This window comes from Coenobita brevimanus, chromosome 44 (assembly GCF_032717465.1).
Source record: "Coenobita brevimanus isolate Jiangsu-jjx chromosome 44, ASM3271746v2, whole genome shotgun sequence".
Lineage (NCBI taxonomy): Eukaryota > Metazoa > Arthropoda > Malacostraca > Decapoda > Coenobitidae > Coenobita > Coenobita brevimanus.
The window spans coordinates 41,487,243-41,508,239 of record NC_136997.1 but is presented as its reverse complement, the minus strand read 5'-3'; the positions used below and the strand labels follow the sequence as shown (position 1 = coordinate 41,508,239).

Sequence of the window (20,997 nt, the reverse complement as noted above, 5' to 3'; positions counted from 1 at the left end):
CACCCAAGCTGATCTTTTCCAGTCTCTCAAAGATATTTCCAACACTGACCTTTCCAATGCTCTGTGAGAGCGGATTAATTTATTTTCCATCGATTTTGTCAGTTTCCAGGTCTCACAACCATCCGTCATAGCTGGAATTATACAGTAGTTTTATACTTTTCGTTTCATACAAACTGGCAAGCTACTTTTCATAACGTCTCTGTGTTTACCGAAAGCTTTCCATGCAACTGTAATGCGTCATTTTACTTCGCTATCATGATCTTTCGTTAATTTTAGCATTTGCCCCAAGTAATTGTACTCCTAAACTTCTTCAAGAATTTCTTCGCTTATTCTGATGACGCTCTTTGGTGTTTGTGGATTAAATATTAATTTAGTTTCACTCCGGTTATCTTTAGTCCTACTTTTAGTATATATATATATATATATATATATATATATATATATATATATATATATATATATATATATATATATATATATATATATATCCCATCATTGACCTAGTGCCCCGACGTTATAATGAAAGGAAGTCGGAGTGAAGGACTAAGTGTCCATTTTTTCTAAAGTTACCCGTGTTATTTACTTGATTTCTTCCTTCCCATCATCACAGAAAATGTTTTAATGGGTAACATGTGAAAGTGCAAACTACCGTCGCATTTTTGGACATTTTATTTTTCTTTACAGTATCCGTGCAAGTCTTGTCACTCCCTTCCCTGCTGACCCTCTGCCCCCTCTATGGACGCGTACAACTCCTGCTAGTCATTTATACGCCCTCGTGGCACTATTGCTGACCATTCATCTATCTTTCCTTTCAATTTTACTGAAATACTAGCCCGTGTCCCATCCTTGCCCGTTCCTACCCTACCCATTCGATCCATGCTCATACTGTCCTCTGTAATTGCCGGGAAGGGGCTGTTTATCTTGCTTATAATTATTCTGTTTCTCTCATGTTCACTTAGGAAGAGGTGTTACGGTGCGTCCTGAACCGACGAAAACACCGCCCATACTCCCATGCAGTGCTCTCTCTCTCTCTCTCTCTCTCTCTCTCTAACCGACGAGACTGCCGCCCATACTCCCATACCGTTCTCTTTCTCTAACCGACGAGAATATCTCACATACTCCTGTATACGGTGCTCTCTCTCTCTCTCTCTCTAACCGACGAGAATGCCGCCCATACTCCCATACGGTGCTCTCGCTTCTCTCTCTCTCTCTCTCTCTCTCTCTCTCTCTAGTCCTCACCTTATGTAACAACTTTTCTCTTTTTTAAGCGAGAAAACATTGTTGTTATTATTATTATTATTATTATTATTATTATTATTATTATTTTCAAACAAGGAATATATACAGGATAATTTTAACCTATCATTTCCATCACGTAATCACATATCTTAAACATATCCTTAGAGACTATCCGGTTTTCTGGTCGGTTGCTGCCTATCATCTTTTCCTAAGCAATTTATTTTCCTTATTACATCTTACTGTCCCTGTTCCTCCAATAACGCCATACCCTGCATGAATAACGTACCAGAGGATATTAACCAAAAGCCAGCAATGAATCGCTGAGGAAGAGGTGTTAGGGAGCTCTTAACCGACGAGAATGAGGGCCTTTAGCTCAAAATAAATCGCTTAGAAAGTGATGTCAGGAAGCTCTTACCGGACGAAAATACGGGTCTTTAGCTCACAATAATCGCTGAGGAAAAGATGTTAGGGAGCTCTTCCGGAAGAAAATACGGGTCGTCAGCTGAGAATAAGTTGAAGCTGATCTTTGTAAATAGTCATAAGGACTTTTTTACAGAATACAAAACAAACGCTATGACGTTATCGTTGCATTTATTTCCCTTTAATAATTATAATCTCTTTAATAATCATAATCTGTTTAATACTTAACGGTACGATATCTTTAAAAAATAAAATCTCTTTAATAATCATAATCTTTTTAATAATTATCGGTATGATATCTTTAATAATTATGATCCCTTTAATATTCACAATCTTTTTAATAATTATAATCTCTAATAATTATATTAGCAGTATGATAATCAAAACCATTTTTTTTTTTCATACCATGGACAAGAGTAAAATTTAAACCTTTCTTGCTTTTGTCCTCAATTTTTTTATGTACTTACTTTGTGAGGAAGGGATTTATTTCAAATGTGGTTGCTGCTGGCGCTCACCATCCACTCGATAGATTGCAACCTTGAGATTCTACAGTAAGCTACAGGTCCAATGGTTACGCTAGGTGGTAACCATGTAACCAAATAACAAAAGGCATATTATTGTTGTCCGGACTAGCATATACTACTACCACAACTACTTCTACCACCATCATAACTACTACTACTACTACTACTACTACTACTACAGTACTACTACTATTACTACTACTACAACTACTACTACTGCTACTACTATTGCTGCTGCTGCTGGTGCTACTACTACTGCTACTACTACTACTACTACTAATAATAATAATAATAATAATAATAATAATAATAATAATATTACTACTACTACTACCACAACTGTCACAACTATTGGTACTACCAACACCACCACCACCACCACCACCACTACTACTACTGTTACTACTACTACTACTACGTCCCTCCTGTACAAGAGATATTCATAATTAATACACTTCTCTATCGGCAGCAGAAAAAAATAAATAAAATCATCAAACAGTATGAAATAAGAAAATTTCTATAGCGCATTCACTCTAACCTGGCAAAGCCTCGTAACCCCTCTCAGCTTAGATGGCCAAGGTCTGTATTCCCGTCGGTTAAGGAAGCTCCCTAACACCTCTTCCTAGGTGATTTATTTTGCTTATTATACCTTCCTGTCCTCTTCTGTGTTAATTACTTTATTCTAAGATCTTTGTGGTCTCCATAAGTAAGGTATAGAATGATATTAACCAGGCATATCCAAAAACAAATTTCCAAGAAAGAGTTCCTAGGGAGCTTCTTTACCCAATGAGAATAATATGGGATTATAATTATTTTATAAATGGATTTTATTCATTTATGTATCTATTTATTTAATCATTAAATTTTTAACAGTAGTAGTAATAGCAGTAGTAGTATCGATGAAGGTAGTGTCACTGACGTAGTTTCCCCAGTAGTGAATGGATGAAACAGAAGATGAGAAAATAATGTTAAAGTTAAGTTAGTTTTCTTGTGAGCTTACCTTACCCCTCTTGGTGCTTTATTAAGGGTTAAGAGTGCACCGTAATATATACCCCCAAACAATTTGGCGACCTCTCCAGGATAGCTCTGTGACATAATATTGGCAACCTTGGCCACATACACATTGCTTACTCCTACCTACTTAACTATAATTAGTAATCATGGCCCTAATGAGTGATAGTGATGTGAAAGCATTTCTGGATTCTAAGCCTTCCCCAACCAGAATGAAAACAATCACAAAGTAGGAGCTCGTATTACTTGCCCGGGCCTTACAGTTGAGATTTTCTGCCTCAGTCACTAAGACGATGTTACTTGATCGAATATTGGACAACATGTTTAAGCAAAGTGAGTCCTCCATAGTTAGTTCTGAGCCATCTGATAATGCACAAGGTGTGGACCCAGAGCCTTTGGCGTCGGAGATACCTAGGCCCAGTGATTGTCCTGCTTATGATACTGGTGACAAAGTGCAACTTGAGTTAGCCAGAATTAAGCTGAGGGAACTAGAAGTGCAAGCAAAAGTGAGAGAACAATGGAATGCTAAAATGAATTAGAATTACAAGCTGAAATGAGACAAAAAGAAATAGATCATGAAATCAGACCGAAGGACTCTGATAGTTCACCTCTAGAAAGTAGTAGTTCATCTGCCAGGGAATCTTTTGATGTTGCTAGGAACATTCAGCTAGTACCTCCCTTTAATGAGCAAGACGTCACTAAGTACTACTATATATTTGAAAAGGTGGCAGGTCGTCTCTCGTGGCCAAAAGACTCTTGGACAGTACTGCTGCAGTGTCTTTTGAAAGGAAAGGCTCAAGTGGCTTATAAATCGTTTATCAGTTGATCAAAGTGCTAACTATGATTGTTTAAAAGAAGACATTCTAAAAGCATATTAACTCGTGCCAAGGGCATATAGGCTTAAATTTAGATCTACCTTTAAGCAGAAAGATCAGACTCATGTGGAATATGCCAGAGTACTCACAGACTTATTTGATCAATGGTTACAATTTAAGAATGCTGATGATTTCTCAAAACTGAGAGAATTAATTATCATGGAGAACTTCACTAGTAACATAGATAGGGATGTTGCTACGCACCTAGTAGAAAAAAACTTAGATACCCTAGCTTAGGCTGCTGTTGTAGCAGACAATTATAGTATAATTCATAAGCACGAACGTAAGCCTCAGTTATTTGTCAGGGTAGGAGAGTGAACCAACCAGTTTTTGTGAACCCATCTTCTGGTAAAGGCAAGTTAATATCAAGTGACACAAGTGGGAACACTGGAACCCCAAAGCATGTTAGTTCCACAGAAGTAATTGAGGACAGTGTTGCCAGAGGGTCAAGAAAAGGTGTCAGATTTTGCCAGTATTACCGGAAAACGGGGCACTTGGAGGATTGGTGATGGAAAAAATAGAGGAAAAAGTTCCAATGTGAAACCTACTACTTTGGTAAACTCTTAGGAATCTTTTGACACCAACAGAGAGCAGCCATCCACAGATATTGTAAGCGGTAGTCAGACACAACCCCAGTGGGTGCATATTGGTGATAAGGCCAGAGTGGAACTGTCAGTGGTTGATCGACGGACTCCTGTAGAGCCATGGTTGATACTAGTAAGACTGGAGCAGTGCAGCCGTCAGGATCAAGTGAGAGTGGTAAGACTCCATCAGAGTGTCCTTCCCCATGCAGTACAAAAAGTGGCACCTCCCCAGATCATTTATTTGCTAGCTTCATATCTAAGGGATAGTGTTTGGAAACTCTCTGTACTGTTGTTTGCAGATGATACTGTGTTGTTGAGTGAAGACGAAGGGGAGCTGCAAGGCTTGGTGGATGAGTTTGGGAGAGTGTGTAAGAAACGGAATCTGAAGGTGAATGTAGGCAGTAAAGTGATGGTCTTTGAGAGAGGTGAAGTCAGTGAATGTACAGCGAGGTTGGATGGTGAGGAATTGGAAAATGTGAGTACGTTTAAGCACTTGGGTATTGTGATGAGTAAGGATGGAGGTTTGGAGGGTGAAGTGCTTGAAAGGGTACAGCAGGGAAGAAAGGTTGCTGGTTCTTTGAAAGCAGTGATAAGAAACAGGGAAGTGAGCATGGAAGTGAAAAAGTTACTACATGACAGTATTGTGATACCAACTCTAACGTACGGAAGTGAAGCTTGGACGTTGTTGGAAGGACACAAGTCAAGAGTGAGAGCAGTGGAAATGAGTTATTTAAGAGGAGCCTGTGGAGTCACTTGGAGAGATAGGCTGACGAATGAGGATATAAAGGAACGTTGTGGAGTTGATGTGGATGTGATAGGGAGCGTTATGAGGAACACACTGAGGTGGTTTGGCCATGTGGAGAGGATGGAGGGTGAAAGACTGACGAAGAGAGTGTATGTGAGTGAGGTGGAGCGGGGAAGAGGGAGGGGGAGGCCGAGGATGAGATGGAGGGATGGGGTGGAGAGGTATATGAGAGAGGGGGGTGTGAGTTGGGAGCAGGGCAGTGAAATGGCGGGGGACAGGGCGACTTGGAGGCGATTTGTTTGTGGCCACCCCAAATGGGATTGAGGCGTCTGGCAACAGATAGATAGATAGATATCTAAGGGGTTAGTTTCAGTTGATGGAAAAGGTGGTAAGGAAGTCACTATACTTTAAGACACAGGAGCTTCACAGTCACTAATTTTGAAGGAGATTGTTGATATAGCTAACCCTAATGAATGTGTCTTGTTGCAGGGTATAGCTGAGTTTGTATCTGTTCCCCTAACTGAGGTGAAGCTCCAATCAGAGTAAGTTACTGGTTCAGTATGTGTGGGTGTTGTTGACCAGCTTCCCATACAAGGGGTCACTTTCCTTTTCAGAAATGACCTGGTGGGAGGACAGGTGAGTGCTGTTCCCTGCGTGTCAAAACTCCCTTTAGTGAGGATAGGACTAAAGAGTAGGAAGTTGTATGTCCTAAATTGCTTCCTGCATGTGCTGTAACTAGAGCTAAGACGGTGAAAGCCAGGCATGAGAACGTTGACAGTAATGGTGCTGACATTCCTGATGATACTATTGAACTTGGGTATAATCTTTTTTGCCCAGTTAAATGACTCAGAGGTTGATGATTCTCCACAGACAAGTGCAAAGTTAGCTCATAAGCAAAGATCTGATCCAGAGATTACCACTTTAATTGACTCAGCAGTTAGGGAAGATGAATGTGAGTCTGAACTGACAGTGTTATTATTTACGGCCAAACAACGTGTTAATGCTAAGATGGAGACCTCCTAGTGTTGCTTATGATAACAAGTGGGAGTCTGTACATCAGGGGGTGGTTCCAAGACCCTATAGGCAAAAAATTTATGTCCATTGCTCATGACTCTTCTTTAGCAGGTCACTTAGGAGTGAGGAAGACTCTCTCCCGCATCTGGCAGCATTTTTACTGGCCTGGAATCCGTCGAGATGTCTCCCGGTTCTGTAGGTCATTTCAAACCTGTCAGCTAGTCAGTAAGAGCAATAAGCCCATCCCTGCGGCTCCTTTGATTCCTTTACCTGTGTTGAGGACCCATTCACTAGGGTGATTGTGGACATATTTGGCCCTTTGCCTAAAACCTCCTTCAGCCACCCGTACTTCCTCTCAATGTCAGACATGGCCACTAGATATCCCGAAGCCATTCCCTTGAGAAATATTTCAGCTAATTTGGTTGTAAAAGAGATGCTGACCTTCTTTACCCATTTTCGTCTCCCTAAGGAAGTTCAGTCAGATCAAGGCAGTAATTCTGATTCCAAACTTTTCAGACAAACCCTCAATGAGTTAGGAATCTCCCAGGTCACTTCCTCAGCATATCATCCTCAGAGTCAGGGTGCATTAGAGAGGTATCACCAAACTTTGAAGAGTATGCTCAGAAAATTGTGTGGTGATGAAAAGGAATGGGACAAGTGTTTGCCTTTCCTACTTTTTGCAAACAAAGAGGCACCGAGTGAGTCCTTGGGCAACTCCCCATTTCAGTTAATCTTTGTCCATGAAGTAAGAGGTCCTCTTAAACTCCTCAAAGAACAATGCGTCAAGAGTGATGACCAAATTAATTTGCTGGAGTACATGTCAAAATTTAAAGATAGACTGGCCTGTAGTATGGAAGTAGCCAGGGTACACTTGGAGTCATCTCAGGAGATGAAGAGATGGTATGATTACTCTAAGAAAGTTAGGAACAGAGTGTTTCACCCAGGCAACCAAGTTCTTGTCTTGCTTCCCGTTCATGGTCAGCCTCTGCACACAAGTTTTGCAGGCCTTCATGTAGTACAGAAGAGGGTACGTGAAGTCAATAATGTCATCTTAACCCCAGACTGGAGAAATGAACGAAGACTGCTCCATGTAAATATGTTAAAGGAGTACCTCTGGCAAGACGTAGACCCCCCTAGCGCTGCTTGCGTGGTGTCGGCTGTCAAGTTGGCGGAGGACGAGGGCTCCCCTTTGACTTTGGACCTGACGACCAGTTGGAGAGAAAACCAGGATACATGGGGTACACTGCAGAGTGGTGTGCCGAGCTTGTTGCTTTTCTTAGGAAGTTCCCTGATGTCTTCTGGGACACCCCAGGACAGATGGAAGTGGCACAGCATGACGTGGATGTTGGAGACGCCAGCCCTGTAAAGCAGTCCCCCTACTGAGCTAGTCCTCAGAAGCAGACCATCATTCAAGAGGAACTGAACTCCATGTTGCAGCAGGGGTTAACTGAGTCCTGTCAAAGTGAGTGGTTCTCCCAGTCATAGTTCCAAAACCAGATGGGTCACATCATTTTTGCATTAATTATCATAAAGTCAACTCCCTTACCACGACTGACACCTACAGTACGCACTTCCTAGAGTAGATGATTGTGTGGGCGTGATAGGCAGTGCTAAGTTTATTACAAAATTACATTTGATGAAGGGATATTTGCAAGTCCCACTCACAGAAAGAGCTCAAGAAATTTCCTGTTTTGTGGTCAGTGGCAATCCTTATAAATATAAGGTCATGCTCTATAGTATGAAGAATGCTCTTGCCACCTTCCAAAGGCTGATGAATGATCTCACCAAGGATGTTGAAGGTTGTTAGACTTACATTGATGTAGTTATTTTCAGCAACACCTGGGAACAACACTTGAGCCAACTAGATGCCTTGCTGCAGAGACTGACCTCTGCTAATTTAGTGCTTAATTTAACTAAATGTGAAATTGTAAGGCTCGAGTGCAATACCTAGGTTATGTGGTCGGTTTAGGCCAAGTGAGTCCACCTGATGTTAAAGTTCAGGCCATAGTCAGTTTTCCCAAACCCAAAGATAAGAAAGAGTTGGATCGATTCTTGGGTATGGTAAGGTAGTACAGACGTTTTGTCCTGAGCTTCTCTGATCTTGTAGTTCCCCTTACTGACTTGTTAAGAACAGGAGTCAAGTATGAGTGGAAGTCAGAATGTGAGGATGCCCATTCTAAAGTCAAAGCCATCCTGCGACGTCATCCAGTGCTTTAACCTCCCAATTATGATAAACCCTTTAAATTAGCTCTTCATTGTTGAACGTAGAGGATGGAAGTAATGCGAGTATAAGTGGCTGGGGAATGGTTGGGAGAAGGAGGGAGGTGAGAAAACAGGAAGAAATCAGTAGGATACAAGTTGTGGAAGCAATGAAGAAAGTTAAATAGGGGAAAGCCCCAGGAATTGATGGAGTGTGTGGTGAAATGCTGAAGCATGGGGGAGAGATAGTAGTAGAATGGATGTGGAAGATGTGCAGATTGGCCTGGGAGGAAGGTAGAGTCCCGGAGGATTGGAAGTCAGGTATAATTATTCCCTTGTACAAAGGAAAAGGGGAAAAAGAAGTGTTTGGTAATCATAGGGGCATTTGTCTTCTTAGTATAATAGGAAAAGTGTATGGTAGGATACTTATAGACAGAGTTAGAGAAAGAACAGAGAAATTAGTTGGAGAAGAACAGGGAGGCTTTAGGAAGGGAAGAGGTTGTGTAGATCAGATATTCAGTCTTAGATCTTTAGTGGAAAAGTTTCTAGAGAAGGGAAAGAAGTTGTATGCGGCTTTCATGGATTTGGAGAAAGCATATGACAGGGTGGATAGACAAGGATTGTGGAAAGTGTTAAGAATATATGGAGTAGATGGGAAGTTGTAGAATGCTGTGAAGAGTATGTACGATGGTGCGAAGGCTGCAGTGTGTGTGCATGGTGAACTACGTGAATTTTTCTCTTTGAAAGTTGGGTTGAAACAGGGATGTGTCATGTCTCCATGATTGTTCAATCTGTACATGGATGGGGTAATAAAAGAGGTACAAGGTAGGGTAGTGGATGTTGGAGTGGCCCTGGTGAGAGAGGATAGTGTTTGGAAACTCCCTGTACTGTTGTTTGCAGATGATACTGTGTTGTTGAGTGAAGACGAAGGGGAGCTGCAAGGCTTGGTGGATGAGTTTGAGAGAGTGTGTAAGAAACGGAATCTAAAGGTGAATGTAGGGAAGAGTAAAGTGATGGTCTTTGAGAGAGGTGAAGTTAGTGAATGTACAGCGAGGTTGGATGGTGAGGAATTGGAAAATGTGAGTACGTTTAAGTACTTGGGTAGTGTGATGAGTAAGGATGGAGGTTTGGAGGGTGAAGTGCTTGAAAGGGTACAGCAGGGAAGAAAGATTGCTGGTTCTTTGAAAGCAGTGATAAGAAACAGCCAAGTGAGCATGGAAGTGAAAAAGTTACTACATGACAGTATTGTGATACCAACTCTAACGTACGGAAGTGAAGCTTGGACATTGTTGGAAGGACACAAGTCAAGAGTGAGAGCAGTGGAAATGAGTTATTTAAGAGGAGCCTGTGGAGTCACGTGGAAAGACAGGCTGACGAATGAGGATATAAAGAAGCGTTGTGGTGTGGATGTGGATGTGATAGGAAGCGTTATGAGGAACACACTGAGGTGGTTTGGCCATGTGGAGAGGATGGAGGGTGAAAGACTGACGAAGAGAGTGTATATAAGTGAGGTGGAGGGGGGAAGAGGGAGGGGTGGGCCGAGGATGAGATGGAGGGATGGGGTGGAGAGGTATATGAGAGAGGGGGGTGTGAGTTGGGAGCAGGGCAATGAAATGGCGGGGGACAGGGCGACTTGGAGGCGATTTGTTTGTGGCCACCCCAAACGGGATTGAGGCGTCTGGCAATAGATAGATAGATAGAGATGGCAGTGGCGTAGGGGCTGGTGCAGTTTTGTTGCAGGATAATGATCAAGGTTTTGAGATGCTGTTTGCTATTTTAGCAAAAAGTTCAATAAGGCCCAGAGAAATTATTCAACTATTGAGAAAGAACTCCTTTGCACTCATACTTGCCCTTCGACATTCTCTGTGTATGTTTATCCAGGGTCAGGTGAGGTGCTAGTGTACACTGATCACCAGGCTCTGAAATTTTTGTCCCGATTAAAGGACAAAAATCTTAGACTGACCCACTGGGCCCTATATTTGCAAGAGTATTCCCTTGATGTACAGCATGTACAAGGGGTTACTAATATTTTAGCAGATTACGTGTCCAGAACTTAAAATTGTACAGTATCCAGAAATTTTCTCTTGGGAAATTTCTTCTCTCAGGAAGGGATGTGTCATTGGCATAGTTACCCCAGTAGTGAATGGATGAAATAGAAGATGACAAAATAATGTAAGGAAACAGGCAAGCCGTCAAGATTGATAACTCTTTTCTGTTATCAGTTTGTTGCCTGTAAGGGTATACCCTATCTTCGCTGTGTTTGCTTCGCAGTCAGTTTTGGGGCTTGCGGGCAGATAACACGTGGGTTGTTTTTCCCAGAAATTACTCAGAAAACCCTTTTGTCCTTGACCACAGTGGGTGTGACTTATAGTGTGGGAGGAGCAAAATGAGACTATTTGCCAATAGAAGCCTAAATAACCCTTTCTTGGCTTTCTTGATGGGACGTCATTGGTTTTGTGTATTATTTGTCTGCACACTATTGGTAGCAGGTGCCTCCAGTGTTTGTGCATGCCTGGAGATTACACTTAAGACAGCCTAGTGGCTACTTAGCCAAAGAAGTGGAGTAAAGCTACTTTATAAGCTCGAGGACTAGCAGGAGTGACACTACTTTTTAGTCACTCTTTAATCACTTACTGTCACGTTACACTTTTGTCATATTTTGTTACACTTTTCCTCATATTTTCACACATTACTCAGTACGTTACTTTCTTGACAAAAAACACTTTGTGCACCATTTCCCTTTTTTGTTTCACTTCCATTTTTACACTAGTTTGTGAATTACATCTAGATTATATCAACAACGAGTTCTCCTAATTCCTCGAGATATGTGAGTACGTAGTTTTCACTAACTGTAATCTGATTAGGTAAGAAATAACACGTTTTATATTTGTATTCTGAGGCCTATGTGGATTCCCCTTTGTAAAACGAATCCTGGTTTCTTCTTTGGTGTGTGTATGCTATATTGTAAAGTTAAGTTAGTTTTCTTGTGGGCTTACCTTACCCCTTCTAGTGATTTGTTAGGGGTTAACCCTCTCGCACTCTTTCGACGCAACCTGAATCCAACCACTTCCAAGTACTGAGTGATAGTCTATCGCCCAGTGCTGCCAGATGCTCTGGTTCAAATTTCCCCAGATCTGACGGGCAAAATTCCCCAAATTGAAAAGAAATTCCCCATTTTTTTTACTGTCTGTAATTTATACTTTTATTTTAGGAGTTATAGCTGTAATTACCATTTTTGTATATGAATGATATGTTGTGGGAGAAGAGAATTGCATGCATTGTAAATTGGACGCTGCTGTACTATTATGTAAAGTCTTTATTCATTACACCTATCCATAATATTGTATGCAGAACGTATAAATTTTGTTCCAGTTGTGAACATCAACTCACTCTGATCAATATATACTCATATAGAGTAATATAGGGAGGGAGGATTACGGGGACTTGAATAGTGAAAAAACAAGACAGCACATGAGTTGGTTTGTCTTTGGTTTATTATATAATTATGAACTTAATGCTTTAAGAAACAAAACAATCTTCAGTTACAAAAATCGTACCTCCTTGCTGGACACAAAAAACCTTTTCATTGTAATTAGTTTTACCATCTTCCTTTAACATACATAAACCTATATATTTAAAATTTATAATTGATGGGCATTCTGTTCTGTCCTGTTCACAACTATGTACACACCATCATTCAACACTTAATTCTGATATGTTACAATAGCATGCCTTTACACAGTAGCTACTGCCTTTTATAAACATTTCAGTCTGGATCACTCTGTTTATCATCATACATTTATGATCTCATACGTCTAATAAGGTGTTGTCAAGTGGGAAATTGAAACAAGAATCCTCTGTCAAGCAGCACTGAGAATGCAGTAATTCAACTAATGTTTTTGTTGACAGTAAATTTCTCTGTTTTGTTTTCATGTTGTTTACCCCCTAGAGGGGTGTGTGATTGCCCTAGTTTAGGTTGAATTACCCTAGAATGAAAGCAGTGGAGTCGCGATGTGGACCCATACACTCCTTGTGAGCCTTTGTCCTTGTCCTACTAGTGGAGTGCGCTAGTTCCTGGTCTTATTCCTATATACTACGTGTCTGTTTTGTCCAGGTCGACTAATAACAGAACAGAACTGACAAGTTACTTACAAACTACGTAAATACCAAAAAGGGCATTGTCACCATGAATGTAGGATGTAATTAAAAAGTATAGTAAATACCTCAGATACTGTTTAGCCTTTTACCTGTAAAATCTCATTTCCTTGGATGATCTAATTACGTACATACTACACGATAATTTTTAAAGTAGTATGTAACTATAAAGATACTTTGTTCACAGTGAGTATCCTCCAAATTTTGAAGGAATATCCAATTCACAGTAAAAATTCCCCAAAACTGGACCTGAATTCCTCATTTCTCCATCAACACCATGAATTCCCCAAATCTAGGGAAAATTCCCCATGCTGGCAGACTTCTGTCTCGGCAGCCCAGACCTCACGCTCACCACTCTCCTCACTCAGCGATTAGTGCGGTATCAGAAACTGATTTCATTCCCTCACTCTTATTATAACTGTATTGTTTTTAACTGGTTTATAAATTAATGAATTGTCTTCCTAATGAACGAAAATAATAATTAAAATAAAGAATTACCATATTGTATCATTCGCTTATTAGTGCTCATTTACTCACAGACACACAAACATTTCGGCAATGATTATAGAATATTGTTGAACATATATCCTCGATCCATTTCGTAAAAAAATGACACTTCTAGCTACACTACGATTTTTTTTTATGGCATACGGAATAACGATAGTAGTTCATCACGCCTGGCCGCTCTGAGTGAACTGTTTCCTATCATTTCATTCTCGCCCGCCCAGACCTCACCTCACCGCATTCCTCACTCACTAATTTGAGCGGCATCGAAAAATTATTACAATGATTTCATTCCCCTGCTCTAATTTTTAATTGTACTGTTATGAAATTGGTACATGTTACAAATGAATATATGATCTTCCTAATGAATGAAAAAATAAATAAATGAAGGATATCAAACACCATACTTTATTGTTCAGTAATGTATTCATTTACTCACTGACATATATACAGTACAGTACTCACTGCATTTTTTTTTTTTTCACAACAAATTGTTGTGGGGAAAAAAAAAAAAAAACAGTCCGTGAGTACTCCATAAATTTGTCAGTGAGTAAATGAATACATTACTGAACGATAAAGTATGGTGTTTTATATCTTTTTTTTTTTCCATTCATTAGGTAGATAATTTATTCATTTCTAACATATATCACTTTCATAACAATACAGTTAAAATTTAGGGAAGGGGATTGAAATAATTGTAATCATTTTTTCAATGCCGCACAAATCACTAAAGTGAGGAATGTGGTGAGCGTGAGGTCTGGGCGGCCGAGAATAAAATGATAGGAAACAGTTTACTTAGAGAGGCCAGAGGTGTGATGAACTACTATTGTTATTCTGTATGCCATAAAACATATTCTAGTATAGCTAGAAGTGCCAATTTTTTATTAAATGGATCGCAGATAAATGCTCTACAGTATTCTATAATCATTGTCGAAATGTTCATATGTTTGTGAGTAAATGAGCATTGAAAAAATTAATGATACGATATGGTAATTCCTTTTTTTTTTATATTATTTTTGGTTCATTAGTAAGATTAAAAAGCAAATTGTTGTGAAAAAAGAAATACAAATTATATGGTTGGACTCAACTACGTCGAGTGCGAGCGGTTGATTTCACTTGGACGAATCCTGCGTTGAAAGAGTGTGAGCGGTTGGATTCTTCATGAGGCCCCCGTGTATGAAAGAGTTAAGAGTGCACCGTAATATATACCTCCAAAACAGTGGTTTATCGTTGTTCACTGCTGCCGCTAATATGGATGAACATTGCCGAGGGGTTTGATTAGATGGAGAGATTGTAGGTGTATCTTAGATTAATGGTTTCCCTTCTATCATCAGTGGAGTGTAACATGGGCCGCTACTAGTAAAATGGTGCATCTCATTCTCACCTTCCACCCCTGTGTACCGTAAGCGAGATGAGATGCATAGTACTCTTGGGTTACAGAGTTTATTGTACACAGTTATATTGAAAAGTGATTAACAGCCTAACGTAGCGTGACGGCAAACCTCCTAGCTGACCCTATCTCCTGCCTTCTGCCCTCGATCGTACCCTCAGGCTCTCTGTCCCTATGCCCTTTGAAATCTGAGAATATATACGGCTGGGTGGGGATGTACAGTAGTGTCTGGTAAATTTCCGTGGTTAGTTTTCTTGACGTCAGGGAACTGGCTCAGTCTGGTTAACCTGCTTGTATCATGAAATTCTTGTACTGTGTGGGCTACAAAGAGATTGTTTGAAATACATCATGTGTCCAGACATTCTTGATGGTCTGGGACAAAAGGACTGTGGATATATATATATATATATATATATATATATATATATATATATATATATATATATATATATATATATATATATATATATATATATATATATATATATATATATATATATATATATATATATATATATATATATATATATATATATATATATATATATATATATATATATATATGTAATGACAGTTCACTTGGTTTTATTGTAGTCCACTATATATATATATATATATATATATATATATATATATATATATATATATATATATATATATATATATATATATATATATGTAATGACAGTTCACTTGGTTTTATTGTAGTCCACTATAATCTGCATCATGGGTAATTATTATTGGTCAGTATATACTAATACAATGACATATGATTGGGTTGTCACCTTTTCCATGTGGCGAGCTCTGTTCTGCTAATGCACTCCTTCCTTGTGACCAGATGTCCTTGAGTTTTTGGTGGGAATGTAATAATGTTTTCCTCGTCTTTAGTATCCCCAGATGGCTTCATATCACCACAGTCATTACATGTTTTGTATTGTTGGTGTTGATGGAGGTGAATGAAACAAGGGTGACATCAGAGAAGTTCCAGAGCTAAAGTTAACGGTGAGAGAGACATCAGAGTTCCAGCACTATAATGAGAGATAAAATTGATATCAGAGGAGTTCAAGCGGTATGATGAAGGGTAGAAGTGACTCAGAGGAGTTTCAGTGCTAGGACTAACGGCCGTATTATTAAAACAAATTGTGAGAGGGGGGAGGCCGAGGATGAGATGGAGGGATGGAGTGGAGAGGTATATGAGAGATGGGGATGTGAGCTGGGAGTAGGGCAGTGAAATGGCGGGGGACGGAGCGACATGGAGGCGATTTGTTTGTGGCCACCCCTTGGGGATTAAGGCGTCTGGCAATAGATAGATATATAGATAAAGTGTCTCTCAGAGGTTGCTATACTCACTTTGTTATTATTAAACTAGGTGCACTCACACTCACACTAAAATTTTATTGGAATATAGGCAACAAATTTGAGACAGGGGTAGGCTGGCTTACAAGTGCACTCAGTATTCTTAATTGTGTCATAATCCTTTGAAACTACTTTCGCTACATAAACCATAGACCACATTGATGACAAAAATATTAGCATCTCTGGAAGATGTGTAATTGTACACTGAAGCACTTCACGGTTTTTTACGACCCTGCACCTCTACCATCGCAGCATCTAGAACATCAACATCAGTGTTCGTGTAAGTACTCCTCAGGCAATTTGATTCTCTATGTTCATATTTTAAAGATTTATAACTCGTTATCGTTGATTATTCAATCACTTGAACAACTTATTACCAGCAGAATGTTATTACTGAGGAGGAAGACTCTAATCTTGAATACTTCTGTTATTGTCCCTAAGGTATACCGTAGTAAGTAGTCTGACATCAGTAAGGCAGGCAGCCCACAGTGATTTTGCAGTGTTATCTACACGATATAAAAAATAAAGTGCAGCACATATATGATATAAATAGTTTTATAGGTTAGCTGCCATTCATCACCAATTCATTGCTTATATAATTATTATCTAGACGTCCATAGTAATGTTAATGCAGTACCTTTTTTTTTTTTTATTTTTTTTTTTTGAGAGGGTATAGTAGAATATACGCAGTCATACAAACCCACAGAAAATAATATTCATTCATTCATTGCCAGACGCCATGTATCCCAAACGGGGTGGTCAAGGGCTTAGAGTTAATTGTTTTACAGGGAGGGGCACTAATCCTCCACCAACCCCACTTGACACGTAGGGATGCCAACAGCATCTGGTGTTCCCAGGCGGTCACCCATCCAAGTACTAACCAGACCCAACGTTGCTTAACTACGCTGATCGGATGGGAAGCGGTGTACTCAACGTGGTATGGCCATAAAAGGATTCCAACTTGTAAGACACAACGATTGATTTTAAAGCAGTTTGCAAGGAAGTGTTCCTAAGTTAGATGTTCCTGATCAGTGACGCAACATACTGCAGACAGCTTGTGCTGATAATACCATTTCCTGAGCACAGTACAGATGTGAATGGTTGAGAAAATATTGGTAAAAATATGAAATACAGGGTTAGCTTTAAATAGTAAGTTGTTAAGGACACTGGTAGAACCTCTATGTATGTTTACAGTAATTTCATGTTACCAAACTCCTTTAAATGATTTATGTTATTCAGGAATGTGTAGAACCCTCTTAACTAGGCCTGTGTGTAGAACACTTAACAAAGTAATGTGTGTGCAAGGGACAACATAAACATATTGAAACGATTTTGTAACATGCAAAAATAAATAGACTGAAACAAATTACACCAAACAGAAGCTCATTTTACAAGGCAACTTGTGCAAAGAACTGTTTTATTTCCTAATATCATAACATGCACAGTGGAATTGATTAAAGCAAGTAAGAACTGTTAATTATACTGCTGCTTGTGAATTTTGCTGTCATTATCAAAAATACATTGCAAGGAATCTAATGCCTAGCCAGTGTTGTTATTTTAATACCACTATGCATCAAGCTAATATCAATATACTCTTTTCAGCATGGATCCACATTTCCAGCGTCTGCGAGACCTTCAGCGTCTCCAACCTCGTGTATGCCATCGGACTGTTGTTGACAGAATGAACCCTTTAGAGGCTATGACCAGCACAGAATTTCTGATGTGGTTTGGTCTCAGCGAGGAATATGTTCTCCAACTTATTGACACAGTCCAAGGGCAGCTATCAATTGCAAGAGAAAGGCAAGGAAGCTAATATACATGTGATGTATATATTAACTTTTCCAACATTGAATTCTGTATTCTTATGATGCTGATACTTATCCTGTCAACACTCCTCAAATAATGATAGAGTTACATTTCCCCCAGCCCACTCCTGCAGGAGAGGAGAATGAAGTGGATGGAATTGCTGTACAGGACCTGGTAGGAAATGCTGAATGGCAGAGAAATCATCCACCTTATGACCTAAAGGAAAAAAAATGGTGCGGGTGCTGTCCACATCATATGCCTGTTTCTTGAAATGCATTATGAGGAGTAATTAGTTCTGCTCACCTTTTCAGTCCAGGGATGTCTTTTATATTATTTCTGTTATTGTTGCTTTTCTGCTGTTATAGAGTAATGCCTGTGTGGCAAAGGAGACAAATCAACTGCAGGCAAGCAGCTACCCCTTGCAGGCCCATTCTGTTCAGTGAACCAACATACCCTGATGGTAGACAGTGCCTCACCACAGCAAGAAGCGAGGAAAAAACGTGTGGAGGTCTAGTTCCTGGATGGATGCTGCATTTCTGTCTATACAAAGTTAATAGGGGCACCATTGTAGTTCCCTGTCATCCCATTAATAAAGGCACTTAACCAACTAGTGCCCAGAGTTCCTGTGCAATGGATTTTGGTGGAAGGGTACTAGGCATACTGCCCTCTGCCTATCGGCTCATAGTCGCAAAGCTCGTGGGTCCCTACCCAGGGGTTCCCTTCTTTATTAAATTTTTGAAAATGCCCAATTCTATCCTATATACAGGACACTGGGCGCCAATGGGTTAAATGGTCATCAACCAGCATTGTAAATATTTTCTTTGGTTACAGGAAACCATAAGGCTTGTCATTCACGCAGATGCTCCTGAAGCTAAAAGAAGAGAATACTGCTCATACCAGATTATTGTATTGACCTTAGGAAAGTCACCACTAGGACTGTAGTGGTAGCAGCAGTGTAATAACCTATCAGCTAAGGGATATGTGATGTATTTTATAATTGCTGAACAGTATTAATCTGCTTTGGAAAGATCAGGTGCAAAGAAAAAGTTGCAGGGACTAGTTATTGCAACACTTTCTAATGCTCATATTTATGCCAACCGGCAACGATTTATCAATTATCTGTAGAGACACTTGGCAAACAGGCATTTATCAATTATCTGTATAGACACTTGGCCAACCGACATTTATCAGTTATCTGTATAAACACTCATGAAGTTGCACTGTGAGTAAAATCCTAGCTTTACACAAAGGTTAAGCTGACTGAAAGTACATAATTATTTTCCCCCTTTAAAAAATACTGGCAGATCAATGGCCAGTCTTCTACCCTTTTATGTTGTGGATTATAGTACCCTGGCTTTGGGCGCTTTGTCCCCAAAGAGGGAATATGGGATTAGCTTTGTTTATTTTACTGTGTGCAGGACAGAATAGCTTTGCTTTGTGTTTGTACATTCCTGATGGGACAAACTGGATACTGGATGGCTAAATGAGTAAGACTTTCATGATTATGTATATGTGTGGTGAGCCTGGCATGCATCCTTCTTAATGTATCAAGATGCCAGAAAACTGCAATCACTTGTTATGTAACAATTTCCACTTATTTATGTTTAATACCCTGTAATTCTTTAGCTGTCCTCGTGATTTGGAAGCACAGTTATATTGAGCGGTTTACAAAGCATGCCAGACTTGTCATAGTTACATTGTCACTAAAATCAGGCTTATGATTTAGATAGCAGAAAATGGTGGCAAAGACAACATGAGCCTAAGGGAAGGGTGTAACTGCAGCCACTGTTTTCTCTATAAGTCCAGTATATACAACTCTTAACAGACCTTACTGATCAGACCTCATAGTGTATACTACTTTCAGTAATTTACAAGCAGTGTATACTAGATAAAGTTTGTAAAAATATATTAACGAATGTTTGGTACTGTACTGTATATATATTTAATACCTTTACGTCATAAGTATTTGATCCTGATGAAAATAAATGAAAAACGAATTTAGTCTTTTAATGAAAGCTGTATAACAATACTCCCTTTATAGCATGAGATAGAAAAATGACTACGTAATGTATACATATACTTATATTTTGAGGCCGTAAGCACTGTGAATATGTGTTTATAGTACTTAATAAAGTGCTGAAACATTATATGTCGAAATACATGTTTTTTATATGAATATGTTGGTCTTCCCCCTTTCACATTATGCAAAGAAATGTTGCAGAGCTAATACAAGGGTGTCCCAGAACTTAATGCAGAAAAAGCAAGAGGTGATTCTTGAGGTCATTTTATGACAATATTATAGGAATATGTCTGATTCTTTGTGTAGCTAATGCTAAACATCTTCACTCCAAAAGGGGTGGCCACAAGCAAATTGCTTTCAACAACATTTTGAAATCACATGAAAATCTTTTGGTGTCATTTTCTGTAAACAAGTTACTGGTATAGAAAAGTGGATCAGCAATTATAAACTGTGAAAAAAAGGCTACTGAGGAAAGAATATTATACTAACTAACATCAGGTCCATGACAGCCATTGTCACATAGTGGTGATTCAAACCCCTTCTCGATTTAGGCCAATCTTCCTTCAGTTTGGCAATCCAACTCTTCAGAAGGGAAGCCACCACCACAAATGTGGAAAATATCCCTCCTCCTCCTCTCACTTGCTACTTTCTTTGCTCTGAAAAAATCTGTTACTTTGTAATAACGAAAGTAGCCGAGGAATTATTATTGTTATTTTTACCGAGTCGTTTCCTTGCATAAACAGACTAAGCAGTTGTTTTGGGTTTCGCTGCTACCAGGGGGCCCCCATTGATATGCAAGCTAAAATTTATAGAGTCACTGTGTAACGGGCGAAATATGTAGCTACTTCTACAAGTTTCATCACATTAGACGAACCGTTTCTAGAGGTAAATGTTTCTGGAATCATTATGTAGTTTGTTTTGTGATGTGTTGCATGACTGAATTACTGTAACATTTCCACATCCATTTACAGTACTGAAGAACCTCACTATAACAGATCTGCTGGGGAAAGCCTGATCCGATAAATTCGATGATCCAGTATATCGGATAGGCCTCCCATGTAGTGGGATTTCAAGCACATAATGGAAACGTAAATAAATGAGAAAAACTGCATATTCTAGCACTAGAAATGAAAACTATACCCCTTCAACACTAAG

The 20,997-nt window shown here is 39.4% G+C and overlaps 1 protein-coding gene and 1 non-coding gene across 2 annotated transcripts in view; both read right to left on the bottom strand.

Moving 5' to 3' along the window:
• LOC145398060 (ionotropic receptor 40a-like) overlaps nt 1-20,997 on the bottom strand; it is a 310,943-nt gene that overhangs the window by 97,896 nt on the left and 192,050 nt on the right. The gene's annotated exons all lie outside the window — the stretch shown is intronic.
• LOC145398241 (5S ribosomal RNA) lies at nt 16,849-16,967 on the bottom strand. The gene has a single exon (XR_013897093.1). It is a non-coding gene; the product is annotated as a 5S ribosomal RNA (ribosomal RNA).